General features: G+C 32.8%; 2 long non-coding RNA genes across 3 annotated transcripts; both read left to right on the plus strand.

Moving 5' to 3' along the window:
• The first annotated feature begins 173 nt into the window (after positions 1–173).
• Positions 174–9,372, plus strand: LOC146953681 (uncharacterized). The gene is made up of 5 exons (XR_015011137.1): positions 174–684; positions 1,267–1,465; positions 2,776–7,037; positions 7,614–7,812; positions 9,130–9,372. It is a non-coding gene; the product is annotated as an uncharacterized LOC146953681 (long non-coding RNA).
• A 4,436-nt stretch (positions 9,373–13,808) lies between these two features.
• Positions 13,809–14,835, plus strand: LOC146953682 (uncharacterized). 2 transcript variants are annotated; one of them, XR_015029962.1, is made up of 3 exons: positions 13,809–13,905; positions 14,345–14,445; positions 14,552–14,835. It is a non-coding gene; the product is annotated as an uncharacterized LOC146953682 (long non-coding RNA). The 2 variants fall into 2 exon arrangements; XR_015029960.1 differs by lacking the exon at positions 13,809–13,905 and having other exon boundaries at positions 13,914–14,445.
• Positions 14,836–15,728: the final 893 nt, after the last annotated feature.

A 15,728-nucleotide genomic window follows, 5' to 3' on the forward strand; every position in this document is an offset into this window, starting at 1 on the left:
AGAAGATGAAGAAGAGATAGCAAGTTTTTCTTTGTTACTAAGGGCACATGCTCTTAATGTAATACCCCGCATGTAAAAATTCAGCATCATTTATTTTATCATTGAAAAATTTAAGAGAAGGACAAAATGGTAATTGTGCATAAAACTTTTCAGCTTCGAATTATATTATTCCAACAGTCTACGGGAAATGTATTATTCCTGCTTAAAACTTTCACGACATTTTTATCCGATATTTTAGTTTAAAGAAAAATGTAAAAAAAGGGTATTATGGTCATTTTCATTAAGATGAGTATATAAGACAAAACTTATGAGTTTCTACACTTTTCTACCATAATCTCTCACCCAAAATCAGATTTTTTCTTCTTCTACTCCTAACCTCACGTCCTCTCCCTCACTCTCATGCTATCCACCAAAAATCAACACTTCACCATGGAATCATCATGCTTAGGTATTTTTCTTGAGTTATGGAAGAAGTATAACCTCTAAACAACTTGTTCTCTCATTCTTCCTCTCCTAAGAAATTCATTCAAGTGATCCTAGCATGAGTTCAAGGAGTTAGAGCTAAGATGGTGATCATGTAGAGAAAATTGAAGTTTGTGTTGTATTTTGAGCATTAGAGGCAAGCTTGAGCAAGATTAAGGCAAGACACAAAAGTTAGGGTTTTGGCTTGGCAAGAAGTTTGAGGTAAGGGCTGTTAGTAGAATTTGTATTGTTGTTGTTGTTGTTGTTTGGCATGAAAAGCTAGAAGCTAGAAGCTAAAAGCCATAAGTTGTTCCAAAACTTCCATAATTGATTTTTAAAGTTAGCATGTTAGGATTGCTGTAGAAATGGGATATGAGTTGTGTATACATGTATGTTTTGATTCTGGAAAATTTGAACAGAAAATGAATGGTTTAGAAGGAATAAGCTGTCAGTTAAGCTGTTTTGATCAAAAGGCCTTAAATGATTAAGTTGTGGATTCAAACTGATTTGTAAGTGATTAAAAGGGCTGATTATTCATGTTGGAAGTATGTGTGAAAGTTTGAATTGAAATTGATACGCTAAAAGTCATAAGTTTCTAGTTAAGCCGTTTGGAAAATAGCTTAAATTGGAATTTGAGTTGTTTCAAGTATTGTTTTGTAATGACCAGTTTAGGAGAGATATGTTAAACTGGTATATGAGTAATGGTAAAATTATAAGCTGTTTTAGTGATGATAAAAGTACTTAAATAGTAATTAAGCTATTTTGGAAGTGCTTAAATAGTCAAACGGCAAACTTCTGGTGCAGGGACTGAAATGGTAATTTTTCTATATGCTGGTTGATGAGTTAGGAGTATGTCACAAGTCATTTGAGTTGTTTTGGAAAAGGAAAGACCTATAAGCCAAGGCATAAGCTATTTTGGAAAAGTGATTATGGAGTTTTGGAGATAGCAGAAGCTGCAGGCTGTTGATAAGATGCTTTACAATTTTTCCAAGAGTGATTCGAGGTGAGTTCCTTTAGTTAGAAAACTTCCCTTTGGGTAGTTAAATAATGCCTTTAGAATAATAGAATATAATTTGGTACAATAGAACATAATTTAGTGACATTATGATTTAAGGTTCACACCCTTGCTAGTGTACTCTAAAATAGATTTTATGTTGATAAATATGCTTATGGTAATGTGGGAGTTAGAGGAAAATTATTATGATAAGTTTTACGTGAGTATGAATAAATATGCAATTTCGGCTAACATTCCGGAAAGTGAGAATTGTTGGATTTTATTACTTTATTTCGACTCTTAGCTAATATAAATTATACTTTTAAGGTGATATGATGGTTTGGTTTGGCTAAGACTCTAAATTCTCATTTTTATCAAATATGTATATGTAGCCGAAATTGTATTATGAATATCCTCTGATCATATACTACCATAGTGTATATTTATTTGTGTAAAAGAAAGTTTAGAGTAAATTAGCCATTGGAACAAATCATTCATGAGTAGATTTCCAATCATTGGAAAGAAAAGAATTCTAAGTATGAAAGTTCGACTTAATTAGTCGAATTTAATTTATCAGGATATGGGGAAAATTTTATAACCTTTTAGAAATGGCATATGACAACGATATGCCTAGAACCTGAATAGTAAGAAATAATTTCAGAATAAAGACGAAATTACTACGTCTTTATTATTAGACTCAGGATGTTATTGCTACAAGGAAATCAGTTAAGTTATTCCTCTTTAGCTCCCCGTTAGTAGTGGAGTTGAGGATTAACTCAGTTATCAGAAATCAGTTCAAGTTATAATATTAAAACATGTTTAAGATGTGGCTTTTGCTATCCCGCCAGTTGGATACGAAAGGTTCCCGCCAGTTGGAACGGGCACTATCCGTGAGGATGACCCCACAATAATCAGAGGAGTCCGGTATCCCCGTCAGTTGGGTTCCCGCCAGTTGGAATTATTACCGGTTATCAGAGGAATAAATTCCGGGGTTACTCCACCTGGGTTTATTCGTAAAATCAACTCAGATAATATTGTTTGTTCAACGCTAACATTTCTAACATAATATGACAAACATTATGAATATAATTATGAGTATGTTTTCAGCATTAGTTTCAGAGCTGACTCAGCATTTCAGATAGCGATCCTAGTTATCTCCCGATCGCTCAGTTATGCATGACAAAACTGTATAAACCCAAAAAGGGTTGAGTTTAGAGACAGATGGCGATCCTAGGTTCCCTGAGATTGCCTACAGCCTAGGATAGGTGGAACTCACTAAGACATCCCGTCTCACCCCAATTCCTTTTATTTTATTTCAGATGCTCAGGTGGCGAGCAAGCAGAACAGTTCATGGTGAAGTAGCAGAAGAAGCTGGAAAATTATGTTTACTTGTCGTTGCGTATATTTTGTACACTTTAATGTACTTTTTCGGTTGTATAAGACAAGTAATTCTATAATTTGTTTGGAGAATTTTTATTTATTGTAATTTTAATGTATCTAGTACTAAGTTTAACGCGCATGCTAAATATTCTAGATAAATTTAGTATGGGTGTTACAATTTGGTATCAGAGCAGGTCGATTCATATCGTGCCTTGGGTCATTAGAATTCAATTAAATGCAGTGGGACCATTGGGTTCCGGATATTTATTCTAAATGTCATGTCTAGCTGAGCCTAATCAACTCAGACTAGTATATGGCAGTTAGAACAAATGTCTGAGAGCTGAATAGGACCTCGGAGGAATGAAGCATACGAAGAAGGAAAGTCAGGCTTTATGACGAATCTTGATAAGGAAGTATTCAACGACAAATGGTGGCTGGTAAACTGTGAAGTTGAAGGTTCTTCAAGGACATAAGGGAAATGTTAAGATTAAGATGGAGTACTCTGATATTGTTGAACGACACTTTTATGTGGATACCGTAGAATTAAGATATTTTGGGTGACTCAGGGATGATTGCAACTTTGACAGGAGCCGCAATATATGAAGCATAAGTAAGGTATAGAAGAAATGAGTATTTCTAAAGGCGTAACTAGAACTGCGGGATCAGAAGATGAACTTGATATGAGAAAATTATCCGACGAACAATGGAATTCATAAACTCTCAGTGGATGTAGAATATGTAAGAAGTGAATGACTCGAATGTCGAAACAAGCCGACTTTTGATGTTTGAGTTGTTAAGTGAACTAATTAAGGAATAAGTAAATTATCTTGGAGCAGACAAGGAAATCCCCTCAATGCGAGCATTGAATGGACAACGTAAGTCAGATAAACTATGTTGGATTAATCGCACCTCCCGAAATCTAAAGTGCTAGATTTATGAATCAGTAAAGTGAAGATGTTATGCAGCATAAGAGTCAAGAAGGCTGAATAAATAATAGTGGAAAGATCCTTACGGATTAGAGCACGATTTGGATGTATTTCTTATTAGTAAGGAATTGCAGAAAAGTTAAATTAATAAGGATTGTACGCTAAGGAAATTGAATAAGACCCCTTGCATTTATCATGATATTAAGTTGTTCTTCGAACTAAGAAATACAAGTATAAAAATAAGTGGAAAGAGATCCCGGTAATGGTCAGAGACAAGATGTAACTTTTAATCGAAACAAAAAAAAATGATGAAGACTGAATAAGAAGTTGCCAAAGTACAATGAACTAATGGACGAATGATGTCAAGCTCTTTCAACAGAATGTCGAGGACAAGAATGTATTAACGCATGAATACAATAGGTTGATGTGTTAAGGATTAATCAAGATTTTTGAATTTGAAAATTATTTTAAGGTTCTGCTACAGGAAAAAAATTGTTGCTAGTGTAAAAGAGTTAAGAACGAAATAAAGTATTGAGGAGTTAAACATTTTTATCTGATGATTTTTCTTATGCAAGTGTCTTGAAAACCAAAAGAATGATTTTGTTAACTACATCGAATTTTGGGAGTCGAAGTTATTACAGAGGAGATCATAAGTGTAACTGTCATTACAGACAAGAACAAACTAAATGGAAATAAGCCTCAAATATTCAAGTATGTTTTAGTTCATAAATAATGTGAATGTGAGAATCATTCAAGGAACACTTTGCGAGAACAAGTATGTAGTGCATGTTTAAAAAAAAACTGCAGTATTTGAAAATGACTCGTCAGTGATTATAAGTCGGTGCTCGAAATAGCAAGAAGTGTAGAGTTAGCCCCATGTTCATAACATGTAGTAATTAGATGGAGAAATTTACAGTATGGTTGGAGCAGTACGCCTAAGCGAAGTGAACTAATAAATCAGAATAGCGCAGCGAGATACTAATCAGCAAGAAGTAACATAATGTGCAAAAGTTTAAGACTTTGAATGAGATATTTATGGGAAATCTTAAGAGACTATTTAAACAATTTTCCAAACCGCATAATTCACAGATATTAAAAGTTCAAGTAGTAAGAGTAGGATGAAGGTGTTCCTACCTTATTAAATATAAGAAATTGGAATCACCTACAGTATGTAACCCGATTAATCGACGCGGTGATTTCGAAGAATGACTTAGAAGTATCAGATTAGTTAAAAAGGAGTCTTGTATGAGGCAACAAATATGAATGTTGTATCTTGAAGATTTTATTTTTATTTTGGTTTGAAATACTATCATGGAATATCAGGTATATTAACATGTATCTGAGGGAACATATACTACTCAGAATATGAATGCAAATGCTTGAATGCAATTTTAGTCGTGAAGTTCAGGAATCTAAACTCCATATTTTTGAGGTAAAGAAAAGATTGATATCACACAAGTTAGGAAATTATATGAGCTACAGTATGGGACTACGCATGTTCAAGTTATGAGTATGGAATTAAGAAAAGATGATAAGACATTCCCTAGAGTAACAACCATAACAATATTGTTCAAGAATGAAGTGTATATTTTGAACATATAAGTTCAAGAGAAAATCTATGATGATACTTTCTACTCATCCTAATATGATCAAGGTGTATGATTAAGGTGTATCGTGATTGATTTAAAAACCTGGTATAGATGAAGCAAAGTTGAATGACTACAAATATATGTTATGTATTAAGCTATCAATTGTACTACATTGTGCATTGTGTACTAGCCAGTCAGTGCACCATTCTCATATAAGATTTATATATTTAATGTACTCGCTAGGTAGTACACTATGTATTTAAATCTGACTTATGGATTGTACTCGTCAGTTAGTACTTCCAACAGATGTTTGAGGTAGCACCATGTTGAGTTTATTCATATAAAACATAACAAATATTAGAAGTAACATTTTCCTATTTATGTGTTGATTAACGGAGAAAGTTGAAACAATTCTTACTTTCGATGAAATAAACTTGACGTCAGATATTGCTCAGAGAAGGGACGATCTTAAACAAAGTATGGTATGATTATCATTATAAGACCTCGATATTTGGGGCATAGTTCAGAAATAAAATTTTATTGGGACCAGACATAGCATGAAGATCACTCAAAGGTCATATCCGTCGAAGACAAGATAAAAGTTGACGAAGTCGATAGAAGTGTTACTCTAGTAAACGTATGAGATTTTTCACGAATTCAGTAAAGGTAAACAAGTAGGAGTAACCTAAGACGATTTATAAAGAGTATGTGGAACCAGGAATTTGTTCGAAGAAAATCAGACGCATCAGTTAACCTTGCTTTCCACTATGTTTGGAATGTATAAGATATCTCATGAATCACATTTAAGGAAAGTTTTATTGATTTCCTTTTCAATATATGGAATTGAAAATTATGATTTTAAGATCACCCTCCATATGTCAGCTCAAGTCAATTTATATTAATAGTTATGTCGTTAGAACCTAATGTAACAATGGGAAACCGATAATTTAGTCGGACAAGAAGAATCAGCTAGTAATGAACGTATGTTGGAGAGCCATCCACGGTTATTCTCAGGTAATCTTTAAATTTCGAGGACGAAATTTTTTTAAGGGGGGTAGAGTGTAATACCCCGCATGTAAAAATTCAGCATCATTTATTTTATCATTGAAAAATTTAAGAGAAGGACAAAATGGTAATTGTGCATAAAACTTTTCAGGTTCGAATTATATTATTCCAACAGTCTACGGGAAATGTATTTTTCCTGCTTAAAACTTTCACGACATTTTTATCCGATATTTTAGTTTAAAGAAAAATGTAAAAAAGGGTATTATGGTCATTTTCATTAAGATGAGTATATAAGACAAAACTTATGAGTTTCTACACTTTTCTACCATAATCTCTCACCCAAAATCAGATTTTTTCTTCTTCTACTCCTAACCTCACGTCCTCTCCCTCACTCTCATGCTATCCACCAAAAATCAACACTTCACCATGGAATCATCATGCTTAGGTATTTTTCTTGAGTTATGGAAGAAGTATAACCTCTAAACAACTTGTTCTCTCATTCTTCCTCTCCTAAGAAATTCATTCAAGTGATCCTAGCATGAGTTCAAGGAGTTAGAGCTCAGATGGTGATCATGTAGAGAAAATTGAAGTTTGTGTTGTATTTTGAGCATTAGAGGCAAGCTTGAGCAAGATTAAGGCAAGACACAAAAGTTAGGGTTTTGGCTTGGCAAGAAGTTTGAGGTAAGGGCTGTTAGTAGAATTTGTATTGTTGTTGTTGTTTGGCATGAAAAGCTAGAAGCTAGAAGCTAAAAGCCATAAGTTGTTCCAAAACTTCCATAATTGATTTTTAAAGTTAGCATGTTAGGATTGCTGTGGAAATGGGATATGAGTTGTGTATACATGTATGTTTTGATTCTGGAAAATTTGAACAGAAAATGAATGGTTTAGAAGGAATAAGCTGTCAGTTAAGCTGTTTTGATCAAAAGGCCTTAAATGATTAAGTTGTGGATTCAAACTGATTTGTAAGTGATTAAAAGGGCTGATTATTCATGTTGGAAGTATGTGTGAAAGTTTGAATTGAAATTGATACGCTAAAAGTCATAAGTTTCTAGTTAAGCCGTTTGGAAAATAGCTTAAATTGGAATTTGAGTTGTTTCAAGTATTGTTTTGTAATGACAAGTTTAGGAGAGATATGTTAAACTGGTATATGAGTAATGGTAAAATTATAAGCTGTTTTAGTGATGATAAAAGTACTTAAATAGTAATTAAGCTATTTTGGAAGTGCTTAAATAGTCAAACGGCAAACTTCTGGTGCAGGGACTGAAATGGTAATTTTTCTATATGCTGGTTGATGAGTTAGGAGTATGTCACAAGTCAGTTGAGTTGTTTTGGAAAAGGAAAGACCTATAAGCCAAGGCATAAGCTATTTTGGAAAAGTGATTATGGAGTTTTGGAGATAGCAGAAGCTGCAGGCTGTTGATAAGATGCTTTACAATTTTTCCAAGAGTGATTCGAGGTGAGTTCCTTTAGTTAGAAAACTTCCCTTTGGGTAGTTAAATAATGCCTTTAGAATAATAGAATATAATTTGGTACAATAGAACATAATTTAGTGACATTATGATTTAAGGTTCACACCCTTGCTAGTGTACTCTAAAATAGATTTTATGTTGATAAATATGCTTATGGTAATGTGGGAGTTAGAGGAAAATTATTATGATAAGTTTTACGTGAGTATGAATAAATATGCAATTTCGGCTAACATTCCGGAAAGTGAGAATTGTTGGATTTTATTACTTTATTTCGACTCTTAGCTAATATAAATTATACTTTTAAGGTGATATGATGGTTTGGTTTGGCTAAGACTCTAAATTCTCATTTTTATCAAATATGTATATGTAGCCGAAATTGTATTATGAATATCCTCTGATCATATACTACCATAGTGTATATTTATTTGTGTAAAAGAAAGTTTAGAGTAAATTAGCCATTGGAACAAATCATTCATGAGTAGATTTCCAATCATTGGAAAGAAAAGAATTCTAAGTATGAAAGTTCGACTTAATTAGTCGAATTTAATTTATCAGGATATGGGGAAAATTTTATAACCTTTTAGAAATGGCATATGACAACGATATGCCTAGAACCTGAATAGGTTAGTATAAGAAATAATTTCAGAATAAAGACGAAATTACTACGTCTTTATTATTAGACTCAGGATGTTATTGCTACAAGGAAATCAGTTAAGTTATTCCTCTTTAGCTCCCCGTTAGTAGTGGAGTTGAGGATTAACTCAGTTATCAGAAATCAGTTCAAGTTATAATATTAAAACATGTTTAAGATGTGGCTTTTGATATCCCGCCAGTTGGATACGAAAGGTTCCCGCCAGTTGGAACGGGCACTATCCGTGAGGATGACCCCACAATAATCAGAGGAGTCCGGTATCCCCGTCAGTTGGGTTCCCGCCAGTTGGAATTATTACCGGTTATCAGAGGAATAAATTCCGGGGTTACTCCACCTGGGTTTATTCGTAAAATCAACTCAGATAATATTGTTTGTTCAACGCTAACATTTCTAACATAATATGACAAACATTATGAATATAATTATGAGTATGTTTTCAGCATTAGTTTCAGAGCTGACTCAGCATTTCAGATAGCGATCCTAGTTATCTCCCGATCGCTCAGTTATGCATGACAAAACTGTATAAACCCAAAAAGGGTTGAGTTTAGAGACAGATGGCGATCCTAGGTTCCCTGTGATTGCCTACAGCCTAGGATAGGTGGAACTCACTGAGACATCCCGTCTCACCCCAATTCCTTTTATTTTATTTCAGATGCTCAGGTGGCGAGCAAGCAGAACAGTTCATGGTGAAGTAGCAGAAGAAGCTGGAAAATTATGTTTACTTGTCGTTGCGTATATTTTGTACACTTTAATGTACTTTTTCAATTGTATAAGACAAGTAATTCTATAATTTGTTTGGAGAATTTTTATTTATTGTAATTTTAATGTATCTAGTACTAAGTTTAACGCGCATGCTAAATATTCTAGATAAATTTAGTATGGGTGTTACACTTAAGATTTTATAGTGTTATTTTATTTAGGTTTTGTCCCTACCTCTCCAAATTGTGTGTAAGTAATATGAAGTGACGTTAAAGGTAAATAAAATTTGACTAGAAAATTATTTTTAAAAAGATGTAAATTCGAGATTAATCTTAAGTTTTGTTTGTGAATGATGTTTTGAAAGGTTTTGCAGGATTAAATTTGTATTTTAATATTTTAAAAAGAGTGAAAGAACAACATCATAAATGATAATATAAGTATTTCAATAACACTTAATTTATTTTTAAAAATATTTTATAATGTTCTCATTTATTTTTAAAAGTTTTCTCTTTCAAAACCTAACTCACAAACAATTTGCTCAAGTTCGTTAACCACCTTATTGTTTAATTTACAAACAAAACTTCGGTTTTTTTTTTAAAGAAACAAACAAAACTTTGGTTGTTTTATGCTTTTGTTTTTTTTTTTTGAAAAGTTCTTTCGACCGTCCCTCAATTTTTTTTTCTTCCGACAGTACATCAACAACATATCCTCAAGTGAAAAAACATTTTTTATGAACAAGTGGAAAAATGTTTAATTTTGATATTTCATTTTCTTGTAAAGAAATATTTTGAGACAAAATATTTGACAATAAAATATTTCAACAACAATTTAGATGATTGACGTAGTTTACATCTATAGTTAATTATGTTTAGTGAATATATTATATTGAATCTAAGTTAGGGACCTTTAAAATATTTCAACAACGAAATATTTGACAATAAAATATTTCAACAATATATTATATGTTGTTGGCGCTTTTGGGGGTTTGGAGGGTGCATGTCCTGTTGTGTTTGAGCCTTTTCCTTGTGACTGGTTGTTGTCTGCACCAATCGCATATCATGTCTATTGTCTTGCATACATCTTCTCCTCAGGAAAATGTGAATTCTGTCAATAAAGAGTTTGAAGCTACTTACACATTTGAGGATCAGATAGAAGTTACTACAACTCGCACCAACCGGCTGCCTAACACTTCTTTACATGTGTTAGAGGAGATAGATGCTGAGGAGAACATAGTGGATCGGGGAAATGAGCAAGATTTATCATTTCCGATCCCACCAGTACAGCAACATGTTAGCAAGAACATTCAAGATGGTCTTGATTTATGGGCCAGAATCCGTGAATATGATCAACGAATGGCTGATGAAGGCTTCACTCAAGTTCTTACCAAGGCACAAAAGCAAACTCGTAAAAAGCTAGCCCTTGGCAAGTCCTATCAAACCCGCGCAAAGGGTGCTCTTCCATCTTCCAAATGATTCTGTTATATTGGAATGTCTGTATCAGCTGTGCGGACAAATTGACAAATATGGGTCATGGGATTCAAAGTTCTATTTGGTTAGATACTCTTCCGGCTAATCGTCAGTTGCATATGGATTTATTCGTGATAGAGTTGGTATGTTTAACTACAGATTTTCTTAGTCTGTAGTAGTTTTTTTCCAGCTTTTTCTGTTTGTTTTTCTTCTGAGGGTTTTGGCCTAGTCCCCCCTCTTCTTGTATATTTTTTTTTTCCTTTTTTTAATAAAATTTTAGAGTTTGGCGGCATAGGACGGAGGTTTCCCAGATGCCAACCTAGTTGGTATGTCGGTGTTTCCTCCCGATGTCTGCCATTACTCTTTGCTTAGCAAAAAAAAAAAAAAATCCGGTGGGCCGGTTATTTTTGCTTCGAGATCGGGAGTTGGTGTCTAGCTACAATCCTGTTTGACTTGATATGGTGTTCTCTGGTGTACCGGGGGCGAGGGGTGCCCTGCTGATTTTGGTTCTAAAGTTTGATGGGCCGATCACTTTGATATGGTGTTCTCTAGTGTACCGGGGGCGAGGGGTGCCCTGCTGATTTTGGTTCTAAAGTTTGATGGTCCGATCACTTTTGATTCGAGATCGGGAGTCAGTTCTTTGGCTTAACTTGGTTTTTGGGCTTTTGTTTTTATGCTCTTTCGGTGGATCGGAGGTCGAGAAGTTGTGGAAGCTGCTTGTTCATTCGGTTAGGAGCTTTTCGAATGTGGCTCAGTTTGGGTGTTGAAGTCTAGGAATTTTATTTTGAAGGGTGTTCTTAGGGGGTGAGTAGTGGCGATGGGTGGTGGTGGTTACTGTGTTTACAATGTTTTGTTTCTATTAAGGTGTCATATTAGGTGGTGATGTGTTTTGGTGGGTTTATCTTCATGGGCTTTGTTTGGTGGTTATGGTGTACCGTCTATATGCGGCACCATTTGTATCTTGTTCCGTCCATACCTTGCGTCTTGCAGGGATGGCGTTTAATAATATTTGCTGATTCAAAAAAAAAAAACAACGGTTTATGTGTTAACCCGTGCAGTGCACGGGCGCTAGGCTATTTTTTTTAGTCTCTAAAATATATTATATATTTTGCAGAGTAAAAAAAGAATGGTGTCCTTAAAAAAATGATGTTTCAAATATTTATTTAGATAAAATTTTGATCTCATAGTTAATATAAGTTAAATAAGATAGTATATTAAGAGATTAAATGCAAAATATTAATTAAACTAAATTTTTAGATGCTATAAATATACCATTTTTTATAGTTTGTTCTTCTATACAGTTTTACATACGTAGAATTTAACGAAGACGATCAAAGTTGCCAATGAAATGTATGCATGTCACATTTGTTTTAACTAAAACAATAGAGGGAATGTCTTATAAGTCCTAGCTCAACTGGCGAAAATACCAAAATTGTTAGGTCGGATGTCATGACCGGGGTTCGAACCCCGGTACCTCCACTTTGTGTGTGTGACTTTATGATGGCTTTGCCATCTCTTCTGGCTACTGAAAAAAAACAATAGAGGGAATACAAACAAAAAAAACAATCAAATTACATGTACGACGTAACTACAAAAGATTAAGTTAACTCTAGTGGATTAATCCATGCACGGACGACAACTACTATTTTTCAATCTCCGTAAATATATTGTTTTTTGTTTTTCAAAGAAACTTATTTATTGTGTCTTTTTTTAATTTGCCCGTTTTTTCTTATGTCGCAATGACAAATATGTAATCCATACTTTTATTTTATCAGTGATAAGCATACGCCATTTGTTTTTATGAGTCAGTGAAAAACATACTTTTATTATTTTTTATATTTGTCGACAAAAAAAGTTTGTCATTTTCTTTGTATGCATTGTTCCTACCAACTGAACTCAACTTTCAATGACATATTTGTTTATAATTTATGCTTAGGGTGATTCCAATAATTTGATCGCATAGTTTTAACTCTTTTCATTCAAATTTTTCTTAATAGAGAAATTAATTTGGCTTTTGCTTTTCCTGGATCTCTTGTTGATCACTTCTTACAGTTACTCACTTGGCGGGAATGTCATGATCTGTTCATCATTATTTAAAGGTTATTTGGCTTGCATGTGCTTGGGCAATATGGAAGGAAATGAACATTCGTATCTTTACCGATGTGGTGTCTGACTCTTTCATTATACTAGAAAAAATTAAGCTAAATTCTTTTTTATGGATGTCTTCGAATCGTGTCCATTTAGGGTATTGTTATCATGACTGGTGGCGGCACCCTCTCCTTTGTATGGGTGTCATGTAATTTTTGTTTTTTTTTCCTTGGTGGTTGGTGTCCTTTACATAGGGGCCATGTCTCTGTAACTGATTGTGAGTGAGTCATCACTTTTAGCACACTTTGTGCGGGGTGATTCACTTTTGGTTGATGCAATATATTCCATTTTGATTTGTTCAAAAAAAAAAATAATTTGGCTAGTGAGTGTGCCACATCATTTTATTTGCCTTGTGAGACGGGGTTAAGGTTGTTTTTGATGGAATCTTTAAATGGCAAGGTGGATATAAAATTTATTTTTTTACATGGGGTTTTTCAAAACTCGCCCGAAATTGAAGTAGCATTCAATACAAAATTACTATTATTTATTTTTGAGGCAGCACAACATTACAATTGTTATTGTTTACTAGCGAAAAGACAGACACGTGTTTTCCACTCTTTTTATTACGCTAACGTTTGAAAATTAAGAACGGTGTTTTTTATGAAATTTCGATTAAAATTAAAAATATGAATGTTTATTGCTTTCAAGTTGTAGCAAACCAAACTAATCATGATTATTTATTTCAATGACACCAACAATATAATAAAAAAAAATATAATCTGAATTTTTTTGAATGACATCAACAACAATTTTTATTATATAAAATATAGTTTAAGGATATAATTGGGATAATGAAAAAGTATAAACAAACTCATCTAATTTATTACATTTTTTAAACGGAAATACTTTATCCGAACAAGAGTTTCACGAATGTGTGTGATTTACTTCCATTTGCAATTCATTTTCTTCTAGTTTTCCATTTGAAAAGAAAGATATATGCTAAATATTTTATCCACTTTATTATATATATCTTATGTCTGCGGTGCTACATCATCTTGCTGCATTAAAATGAAAGATGTGTCAATTAACCATGATACCCACAATGGTGGTGAAGATGACACTCGTGATAGCGGTGGTTCCTACTTCCTATCCTAGAATATACTTTGCACTTTGTGGTAAGTGAATGAGATATTTTGAATTTACTTTATTTTTAAGACACTAAATTATAAGGTTGGGTTTGTAAGTAGAGAGCTTTACTTTGCCTAAAAAAAGCAGTAAGCAAGTGCGCGCGTTCGTGGGAGATTCGCGAGATAATCTTCGCGTTATATAGCAATATTGCTCTACTATAAATTATCATGCTTTTGACAAAATTTATTTGTGCATACACACATATATTAATGTGTTGTATTTTATTGTGTCAGATTTAACATTTATTTGTGTCAATGACTTAGTCAATGAATTAGAGTTATTCTGATTTATTTTGATTTATTGTATTTGATTGTATAGTTAATAAGATTTAATTGTTTTTCTAAAATAAAGCGATGGCCTCTCTTTTGAATAGAAACGTTTTTACCCAAGTTTCTGTCATTTCAATATATATATTCACACAAACAGGGTGAACATGTTCATTAGTATGTCAAGAAGATACAAAGAAATGGCTCAAAATCAAAAGTTTTTCATCGCAACCTTGATTGCTCTTCTTGTATTTGCAGGAGGTATGTGGACAATTAACATATTAGTCTGAATTTTTTTCTCCTGTACACTAATAATATTCCTTATATATATTATATATAAATTCACTAATGATGTTCTTTTAATTAGGAATACGCAACAGTGAGTGTAGAAATGTCGTACGTACCACCTGCATCGGTCCATGTCAACATGGGTCTCATGCTTGTAATGATGATTGCAAACACAACGGCTATGCGAGAGGGGAATGTGTTCTACCGAAGCAGCAGGATTGTTGTTGTATACTTGATTAATGATTAGCTTTAATATTTGAGCTATTCTTCTATATGAAATGTAACGTTGTTCAAAAATAATTAAGCTTCATTGCAACTAAATAAAAACATGATATATTAACAAGAATTTGAATTTATCCATCATATTTCCTTTTTCTTATTGTTTTGATGTAAATTTTGAAGTGTTTTTTCATCAATTCCAAATAATTATTTAAAGTTAAATATTAATATTGGTCGATTCTAATAATAAAGAAATTGGAATGTACTATTGCTGTAAATAAAAAAGTAGGAATATAGTGAAACATTAGACATTTCTTATTATAAACAGATATAATCTCCTATCTCCTATATCTCCTATCTCCTATATCTCCTATCTATATCTATATACATCTATATACATACATACATTTGAGCATGTTCCAAGTAGTAATTAATCCACTTGGCAGTCTATTATTTTCTACCAAAGCCAATGGCTTTTTTTTGTAATTTTTGAAATTACCAAAGCCAAAGCCAATGACTATTGTCATTAGTTTTACAAACCATTCAAATGAAATTATTTTTCATAATAAAGGAAACTATTCAAATCTAATATTAATGACATTAAAAATGGATTTGTTTTGACTTATTCTTAAATTGGAATTGAATTTTTTTTGTTAACTTACGATTTATATGAAATTGTTTTTCATAATAAAGGAGACCATTCAAATTGTAACCAAAAAAAAAAAGGAGACCATTCAAATCTAATTTTAATGACATTAAAAACGGATTTGTTTTGACTTATTCTTAAATTGGAATTGAATATTTTCTGTTAACTTACGATTTAATATACTGCTTAATGTTTTGTAACCAAAATATACTGCTTAATCATGTATTTTATTTTGTGTAAATTCATTTACATGTTAATTAAAAATAATATTTTTCTATTAAATTTTATAAAAACGATTAATTTCCCATACTTTTTTTTTTTGAAAGAATTAATTTCCCGTACTTGGCAGTTTAATATAATAGGGAGATCAAAAGTATAATCAAGCTTTTTT

Source organism: Medicago sativa, chromosome 1, assembly GCF_051527215.1.
Source record: "Medicago sativa cultivar Bolivia chromosome 1, Bolivia_mono, whole genome shotgun sequence".
Classification (NCBI taxonomy): Eukaryota; Viridiplantae; Streptophyta; class Magnoliopsida; order Fabales; family Fabaceae; genus Medicago; species Medicago sativa.